This window comes from Amblyraja radiata, chromosome 11 (assembly GCF_010909765.2).
Source record: "Amblyraja radiata isolate CabotCenter1 chromosome 11, sAmbRad1.1.pri, whole genome shotgun sequence".
Taxonomy (NCBI): Eukaryota; Metazoa; Chordata; class Chondrichthyes; order Rajiformes; family Rajidae; genus Amblyraja; species Amblyraja radiata.
In genome coordinates, this window is record NC_045966.1 from 44,123,265 (window position 1) to 44,133,439 (window position 10,175).

At 45.0% G+C, this 10,175-nt stretch overlaps 1 protein-coding gene across 5 annotated transcripts in view; it reads right to left on the reverse strand.

Annotated features, from left to right (window-relative positions):
• Nucleotides 1-10,175, reverse strand: part of pcdh1 (protocadherin 1) — a 349,600-nt gene that overhangs the window by 332,937 nt on the left and 6,488 nt on the right. The gene's annotated exons all lie outside the window — the stretch shown is intronic.

Consider the following 10,175-nt stretch of genomic DNA (forward strand, 5'->3'; position numbering starts at 1 on the left):
GAGAACGACGGCATAGTGAGCGGTAATGAGAGAACTGGAGAAACCAGATGGTGAACATGCTTCATGTTAAAAATTAAAGCCTCAACATTGGCCCCAGTCGTCTGCTGGAAATGCCGGCTCTGAGCTGCTAATGGTGTGCAAGTATGGACTCGCGGCATGATGGCACAGCGTCAGTGTTGTTACGTGACAGCGCCAGAGACAGGGTTCAATCCTGACCTCGGGTGCACTCTGTGTAGAGTTTGCACGTTCTCCCTTTGACTGCGTGGGTTATCTCCGGGTGCTCCGGTTTCCTCCCACATCTTAAAGACGTGCAGGTTTGTAAGTTAATTGGCTTTGACAAAATTGTAAATAGTGTGTAGGATAGTGCTGGTGTACCGAGTGATCGCTGGTCGTCACAGGCTTGGCGGGCCGAAGGTATCTCTAAAGATATACTCTGTATCTTGCACACATGTGCAAGTCTTGAACTTATAATGAAGAACATGAGAAGCAGCAGGACCAGGCCGTTCAGCTCCTCTAGTTGGTTCTGCCATTCAATAAGATCATAATTGATTCAATTTCCCTTTTCCAGCATTCTTCTCTCCTCCTATAATCTGTCTGAAGAAGGGACTCGACCCGAGACATCACCTATCTACATCCTCTAGAAATGCTGCGTGACCCGTTGAGTTACTCCAGTGTTTGTGTCCAATTTTCCTCATCCACTTTCCTGCTTTTTCCTGATAATTCTCAATCCCTTACCGATTAATAATCTTTCTCAACTTTTAATATATTTAAGGATACGGCCTCCATGCTTTCTGGAATTATTCCAAAGACTCAAATCCATTTGAGCGAAGAAATCCTCTGTTGTTGCATCCTCATTGGATGTCCCCATATTATCTCATGTTGGCATTTTTTAGTGCGTATGTCATATTAAATTATTATGCAGTCAAGTACCATTTCATTTGAGACACAAGGAACTGCACATGCCAATGTACAAAAAAAAAAAATAAAGTGCTGGAGTAACTCAGTGGGTCAGACAGCCTCTCTGAAGGTCTTGAATAGCTGACATTTTAGTTCCTCATGATGTGAACTTATCCAGAATACTCATTAAATAGAATGCTTGTACAGAAATTCAGTGGTCCAGGTATCTTATACCTAATATTTTTGCAGGCATTCAAGATCAAACCTCACCTCAGATCAAAAGTTTTCTTTAAACAGATTTTCGTGTGAAGTTACTCACACGGCATATTCCCAGCAATCATTGGAGAATCGCAATATTCAATTCTTTACAAACCGAGTTGCAATTGGAGTCAGATCTATTAGGTTTGGCCAATAGCCTGCATCACCAACAACCCATTGATAAAAGGCATTGCTACAAAAGCTACAGCTCTGGGCAAATCGTAGAGTTACGCAGCATGGAAATAGGGTATTCAGCCCAGTTTGCACACAACGACCAACATGCCCCATCTACACTAGTCCCACCTGCTGGATTTTGGCCCATATCTCTCTAAACCTTTCCAATCCATGTACTTGTTCCAAATGTCATGTAAATGTTATAGTACCTGCCTCAACTATCCCCTCTAGCAGTTTGCTCCATGTGGCTATTGTAACCTGACACATTAAAGTCATAGTCATACAGCAGGGAAACGGGCACTTCAACCCAACTTGTCCATACTGACCAAGATGTCCCATCTAAGCTACCCCCCATTTACTAGCATTTGGCTCATTTCCATCTAAACCTTTCTTTTCCATATACCTGCCCAATGGTGTTTTTTTTTATGATTACTTCCAGCTATGTGAAACAACTCAAGGCTTACTCCCTACAAGAGGGATCAGAGTTCACTTGACAGTGGCTGTACCTCAAAGAGTACTTCACTAATCATATAATAACATCTGGAGACTGCAAAGTACAGTATCCCTCCATTGCAGTGTATTATATGAAAGAGATACAGGCCAGGAACATACAGGGCATCAATTAGACAAAGATCCATATAGATGATCAAGGGCTTTGAGTGAGCATCAGTTGTCATTGGCGTTTCCGTTTACTTTAGAGACATCACGCGGAAACAGGCCCTTTCCGCACTGACCAGCAATCCCCGTAACCTCAATCCACACACTAAGGACAATTTAGCGAAGCAAACTAACCTGCAAACCTGTACATCTTTGGAGTGTGAGAGGAAACCGAAGCACCCGGAAAAAACTCCCACGGTCACAGGGAGAACGCACAAACTCCCTACACCACCCGTAGTCAGGATCGCACACGGGTCTCTGGCGCTGGCAGTAACTCTCCCGTGTCACCCCTCTGTCACTGAGGTAAACAGGGAGAGTTGAGGGTCTGTCCTACAAGCAGGAAGATTACACACAACAGCGTGGGCGGCACGATGGCGCAGCGGTAGAGTTGCTGCCTTACAGCGCTTGCAGTGCCGGAGACCTGGGTTCGATCCCGACTACAAGTGCTGTCTGTATGGAGTTTGTACGTTCTCCCCGTGACCACGTGGGTTTACTCTCCGAGATCTTCGGTTTCCTCCCACACTCCAAAGACGTACAGGTATGTAGGTAAATTGGCTTGGTAAATGTAAAAAAAATGCCCCAAGTGTGTGCAGGATAGTGTTAATGTGCGGGGATCGCTGGTCGGCGCAGAGCCGATGGGCCGAAGGGCCTGTTCCTGCGCTGTATCTCTAAACTAAACTAAACATACAATGAGATTGTCAATTACTCATTCTGTTTATGTTTAGAGATACACTGTGAAAACGGGCTCTTTAGCTCACCAAACCTGTCCTCCAGGATTGATACCAGCACAAGATGCTGACAACCGATTACCCTTTCACACGAATTCTAGGTTATTCTGCTGTCTCAACCACTCCCGATACACTGTGGGCAATTTTACAGAGGCCAATGAACTTACAAATCCACATGTCTTTGTATTGAGGGTGGAAACCACAGAGCACCCAGAGAAAACCCACACAATCACTGGGAGAACATGCAAACCAAGGTCAAGATTGAACCCGGGTCTCTGGCGCTGTGAGGCAGCAGCTCTACCAGCTGCATCTCTGTGTCAGCCAATCTGGGAACCATTCATCACATACTTCTGCAAATAAGCGATTTAAAGTTTCCAGTTCTCCGTTAACCCTTTAAGTGTCCTCCAGGATTGATACCAGCACAAGACAGATGTGTGAATATGGCTGACCTTCTCATAGTTAATAGTGCAAAGAGTACTATTGGCATCCATTCTACAAATGACCCCTAGTAGTAAAGAGTTCAGAACATAGAACGCCACAGCACAAGAACAGGCCCTTCAGACCACAATGTGTGTGAATTGTCTTGGTATAATTGTAAAATTATCCCGTGTGTGTGTAGGATCATGTTAGTGTGCAGGGATTGCCGATCGGTGCAGACTCGGTGCAGACTCGGTGGGCCGAAGGGCCTGTTTGTGCACTGTATCCCTAAAATTAAAACCTAAATGACTTACGAACCTTATGTCTCAGGTCTCCCCGTAACCTTCAGCGTTCAGTTTAACCGAGAGTCACCACATAAAGAATAAATCATTGTCATCTTTAAATAAGAGCCCACTGCTTTTAAGATCATGCCCTCGCCCTGCCATTGCTGACAAGGGGCACTTGAGGATAACACCAGTGTGAGACGGTGAAGGGTAGACAAAGATAGTCCAAAGCCGAGGCAGCTGATCACTCACAAGACACCGACCACTATCATCACCAAAAACTCTTGCTGACTGTAGCTCCGGAAAGTGGTTGCTCAGCAGATATTTAGATTCACCGCTGCTCAATTGCTGACTAGCATCGCGTTTATATGTAGAAAATAATATTTCATCCATATCTACCCGACCATCTGGAGAGACCCCAAAAAAAAATCTAAGTCAGCTCATTTCCTCAGCTTTCACAGCAATAAATTAGTTAAGTCTTTCAAGGACAAGAGATACACCAGTGTGTGTGGAAAAGCACAAGGGGTAGAGTATCAGGTGATCCATAGGCTTCAGGTTACAAGGCAAGCAAATCTGCATCCTGAAGTCAGTAGCCTTCTCTGTCATACGACAATAAATAGAGCAATAATAAGCCTATCCTTTTAACCCTGCGTCACCTTCAGTACTGCAGGTAGTGGAGTTTAGTTTAGACATAGAGAGTGGTAACAGGCCCTTCAGCCAAGGAATATTTAAATTCCAGACCTCTGAAGTCCATTTGTTTAAGAGGCACAAAGCGTTGGGGGGGGGGGGGACTCAGTGGGTCAGTCAGCATCTCTGGAGAACATGGATAGGTGACACGTTGGCGCAGCGGTAGAGTTGCTGTTCAAGTCCCGGGTTCGATCCTGACTACGGTTGTTGTCTGTACGGAGCTTGTACCTTCTGCCTGCAACCGCGTGGTTTTCTTCAGGTGCTCTGCTTTCCTTGCACACTCCAAAGACGTACAGTTTTGTAGGTTAATTTGGCTGGTAAAAATTGTAAATTGTGTGTAAGATAGGTCTAGTATCCGGGGAACACTGGTCGGCGTAGACTCGGTGGGGCCAAAGGGCCTGTTTCCACGCTGCGTCTAAAATGCCAGAATTTGAGCGCTTCAGCTATAGGGAGAGGTTAGATGGGTAGGACTTTATGTCTTGGAGCGTTTGAGGATGGGTGGTGTACAAAATCTTGAAGGGGATCTATAGGGTGAATGCACAGAGTCTATTTCCTAGAGTTGGAGGAACAGGAACTGATAAAGGGGAAAGATTTAATAGGAACCCGAGGGGCGACTTTTTCCACAGAGAGGATGATGGGTATATGGAACAAGCTGCCAGTGGAGGCAGTTGAGGCAGGTACTGAGGCACAGTGGTAGAGTTGCCTCTAGTGTTTGTGTAGGATAGTGTTAGCGTGAGGGGTTCGCTGGTCGGCACGGTCTCAGTGGGGCCGAAGGGCCTGTTTCCATGCTGCATCTCTAAAATGAACTAAAAGTTATGTCAAAATGGTGGTTTTCAAAAGAAATTACAAACAACAATACTCCAGTTCATGACTCAACCATTAAGTTATGGGTATGAAGGAACTGCAGATGCTGGTTTAAACCAAAGATAGACACAAAATGTACCCTGCTGGAGTAACTCATCGGGACAGGCAGCATCTCTGAAGAGAAGAAATGGGTGACGTTTCAGGTCGAGACCCTTCTTCAGACAGGATGAAGAAGAGTCGCACAGAAACGTCACCCATTCCTCTCCAGAGATGCTGCCTGTCCTGTCCGCTGAGTTACTCCAGCATTTTATTGATATGGGTATTTACAAACCTTGGGAATGAGAAGAACATGTATTTCTCCGTTATCCATCTTACAACAAAGTATATCCGGTAGGCGGCGCGACTCTCGTCAGCAGCGGCCTCTGCAGTCCGTCTGCGTTTTTATTATTTTATGTCTATGTTTTTATGTAGTTTTTGTTATTTTTGTTGGGGTATGTGTGTGGGGGGGTGGGGGTGGTGTGGGGGGGTTGGGGGTAACTTTTAAATCTCTCCCTGCACGGGAGACCCGACCTTTTCTTTGTCGGGTCTCCGTTGTCGTTGGGGCTGCAACGAGGAGCGGCCTCCAACAGGAAGACCGGGGGCTGTGGTGCCGACTACTCACCTCACTGTCGCGGAGCTGGCCGAGTCCAGAGCTGCTGCGACCCGACCCCCGGAGATTCGGTGGCTGCAACTGCGGGTTTGGCGGACGGTAACACCGGGAGCCCGCGGGTCCCTGGAGGGAGACCGCTTTTCGGGGCTTCCGCAGCGGCGACTTCTCCCGCCCGAGTTGAAGAGCACCTTGAGCGGGGCCTTACAGCACCGCCCCGCGCGGCTTGGAATGGCAGCGGGTCTCTGCGAGCGCACGCCGGGGGCTCTAACACCAAGACCCGGTGTGCGACCTTGCATCACCCGGCGTGGCTTTAATGGCCACGGGACAATCGCCATCGCCCGCCGGGGGCTTTGACTTTGACTTTGACTCTGACATCGGGGGGGAGAGTGCAGTGGAGAGAGAAGTTTTTTTGGCCTTCCATCACAGCAATGTGATGGATGTTTATGTAAATTATGTTGTGTCTTGGGTCTATTTGTTTGTAATGTATGGCTGCAGAAACGGCATTTCGTTTGGACCTCAAGGGGTCCAAATGACAATAAATTGAATTGTATTGTATTGTATTGTATTACCACTGGTAATATGTTATTTGCACTAATATCGCCCCTTATTCCCAAAGCCCCAAAGCAAATTCAGTCTACCCTGACAGAGAGGCAGGATGTCTTCCAGCACCTACAAGTGGTAGAAGGGTCTTAACCGTCACCCATTCCTTCTCTCCAGAGATGCTGCCTGTCCCGCTGAGTTACTCCAGCATTTTGTGTCTATCTTCAGTTTAAACCAGCATCTGCAGTTCCTTCCTACATAGACCTACAAGTGAACCTTCTCTCATGTACAAGCTCAGACAGCGAGAGTCAGCAAACAAAGTAAATCACTAAACAAAAAATCCATTGCAACTTGTTCTCATCTTCAACCACCTTCCCAGCTAGACAGTGGGGCAACCAGACGTGAGAAAAATTGTCAATCATCACTTACAGGAGAATTGTTTTAGTAACCTCATTGGGGTCGTCATGATGTTGGGCAAGCGAGAGATTAACTAAAAACTAAAGATCACCGGCTCAAAGGTGCTTTTATTGTCACGTGTGCAAAGTGCTAACACAGTGAATTTGTTTTTCATACAAACAGTCCAGTAGAGTATTGCCACCCTCGATTAGCAAGTGTACAGAAATAGTCTACTGGGTCTGCATGCAAGAGGTGCTGTGATCTGGAACCACTTTCAAAGTTCACACTCTAGTTCTTCTGAGCGGTGCGTAATCCAGTGCACATACAAGGGCACTGATGACTCATTTACACCCCCCACCCCCCTCTCTCCCACCTTGTCAATAAGATAAGACATTGTGAAACACCATGTCTCAATGATTCTGGAGTTAAACTTCAAACCAGCATATTACTATTGCAAAGATCGCATGCATCTATTCTTTCCACACTGACCACTTTTCATTATATTCTATGACAATAGAAAATACCAATCATATTTTTGCTAAACCCCAGTGGGATTTCTTCATTATCTGATCATTGGTCTCCTATTCTCCCTTAAATTCATATTGGTCAAGCTCATACCAACTCAAGCACTGCCTCCCTGCCCCTCTTACTGTCCAACAGATGTATTTCCCCATAAACCTCTCTCATTATGTTCATGTCAAAGAGGCAGAATTAGGCTCTTCAGCCCATCGACTCTGCTCTGCTATTCAATCATGGCTGAGCTATCTTTCCCTCTCAACCCCATTCTCCTGCCTTCTCCCCATAACCTTTGACTAATCAAGAACCTGTCAATCTCCGCTTTAAAAATACCCAATGACTTGGCCTCCACAGCCCTCTGTGGCAATGAATTCCACAGATTTACCATCCTCTGACTAATTAAATTCCTTCTAATCTCCTTTCTAAAAGTACATCCTTTTATTCTGAGACTATGGTCTCTGGTCCTAGACTCTCTCACTGGTGGAAACATCCTCTCCACATCCACTCTATCCCAAGCCTTTCACCATTCTGTAAGTTTCAATGAATTTCCCCCTCATCCTTCTAAACTCCAGTGACTACAGGCGCAGTGCCGTCAAACACTCATCATATGTTAACATGGTCATTTCCAGGATAATTCTCTTAAACCAACTCTGGACCCTCTCCAACACCAGCCCACCCTTCCTCAGATATGGGGCCCAAAATTGCTCATGATAATACCTTGTATTTAGCTACAGCGCCTTTAAGCTTTCACAGGTAATCTTACCTAAGTTTCAGTCACAGTACCAAATTCACCACATTTATAAATCTGAAGACAGAGTTCAGGCAGGTCAGGCAGCATTTCAGGAAAACATGCATAGTTGATGTTTTGGGCAAGAAGCCATCTTTAGATTGATCAGTCGTGACTTGAAACACTGCCTATCCAGGTCCTCGAGAATTGCTGCCAGACTCGCTGATTTTCTCCAGCAGTCTGTCATCTTTTGTAAACAAGAGGCACAGTACCACAGCAATAGAGCTAGTATCTTACACCACCAGAGACCTGGGTTCGATCATGACTACGGGTGCTGTCTACGCGGAGTTTGTACGTTCTCCCTGTAACTGCGTGAGTTTTTTCCTCCCACGCTCCAAAGATGTGCAGGTTTGTAGGTAAAATTATAAATTTTTCCCTAGTGTGTAGGATAGTGCAAGGGTAGGGGGATCGTTGGTCCCCGTGGACTTGGTGGGCCAAAGGAACTGTTTCCTCACTGCATCTCTAATGTCTAAAGCGTGGAAACAGGCACTTCGGCCCAACTTGTTCACACCAAACAACATGTCCCATTTACACGTCCCACCTGTCGGTGTTTGGCCCATATCCATTAAAAACCCATCCTATCCATGTACCTGTCTATTTGTTACTTAAATGTTGCAATAGTCCCTGCCTCAACTACCTCCTCTGGCTGCTCGTTCCATACAACCACTACCCTTTGTGTGAAAACGTTACCCCTCGCGTTCCGATTAAATTTTTCCCCCTTCACCTTAAACCTATGTCCTCTGGTTTTCGTCTTGTTGGTTTCAACTTCTGCTCAGAACTTTTCAACACAGAACTAAGGTGTTCGCTTCACTGTCAGATACAAAGACTGACAGAAGAATGTTAAAATAAAAGGCTAATCTGTTAGCTAAATTGATAACTGCACCACACGTGAACCTCTGACCAATGCCCTGGTCAGTGTTTAGCCCATTATCATCACACTGATGTCCATGGGGATTCAAGTAAATTAACTGAGTTTCCATAGTGACTAAACGTCTTAAGTACTTCACTAGCACTATGGAATTAAGGGATATGGGGAAAAAGCAGGAACAGGGTACTTTCTGGATGCTCAGCCATGATCATTTAGAATTATGGTGCTGGCTCGTGGGGCTGAAAGGCCAACCCCTGCACCTACTTTCTATGTTTTTATGTGAAGTGCTTTGTGATCATGAAAGGGGTTTATACACAAACAAATATATTTTTTAAAAGGGGCAAATGTTGGAAATATTCCATTAAAAACAAAATTGACAAATGCAATTGGTCAGGCAGCATATGTAGAAAGAGAAATTGATAAACGTATCAAGTTTTAGGATATTTCAATCAGATCTGGGAAAGAGAGAGAACAAGCGAATTTTAATTTGCAGAGAATGGGAGAGGGATTGTTAGGGTAAGAAGAATATCTCCACTTGGATGTGTTAACAATGATATTCCCACCATCTCATCCATTCCCCCAATCCTCTGTATTAACTAATTTTCTCTCAGATTCAGTTCTGATGAAGGGTCTTCAACATGACAAGTTTACTCTGTTCCTCCACAGATGCTGCCTGACTTGCTATTGCTTCCAGCATTCACCGTTTTTGTTTCCTTTTAATACAGCCTTGTCCCATTAAACCTATTTCAACACAATCTCTTATACAATTCAGCACGACATCAGCTAATGCCCTTTATTCTGTGGTTCATAAGCAAAATTACCTGTTTCTGCACAATGGAGACATTGAAATTCAAATCATGTATTAAAACAGAGAAAACATTGGACGATTAAGGCGGTGAGAAAATGAGTCAACGTAAAAGCAAGGGAACAGAGAGAAAGAGAGAAAGAGCGAGAGCGAGAGCGAGAGAGAGAGAGAGCGAGAGAGAGAGAGAGAGAGAGAGAACGAGAGAGAATGAGAGACAGAAACGAGTGAGAGAGAGAGAGAAAGAGAGAGAGAGAGAGAGGGAGAGAGAGAGAGAGAGAGAGAGAGAGAGAGAGAGAGAGAGAGAGAGAGAGAGAACGAGAGAGAGGGAGAGAGAAATTGCAGGAGGGCATGAGATTTTTTCCAGACATTACATTTGTCAGCCCAGCATATAATAAACCTTGTCTAATACATTAGCTCTGACATTAGAGGTACTTATTGTGTACCCAATTACACAAGTAGCTATACGGCAAATTCAGCCACATTATACATTTGCTGTGGAAAGGGTTACACACTAATGCAAGTATAATTTAGCACTGTAGCCGAGAGTATATAATATGTGATAAATAACAAAACCACCAGAAACGTTTAGCTGAGCTGTACCACCACCAGAAGGAGACTGGTGAAATGTCAAAATAAAATAATCAAGAAAATGTTATCCTTTGCGATGGAATAAGACATAATACCAAGTAAACCAATGTTTATTGAATC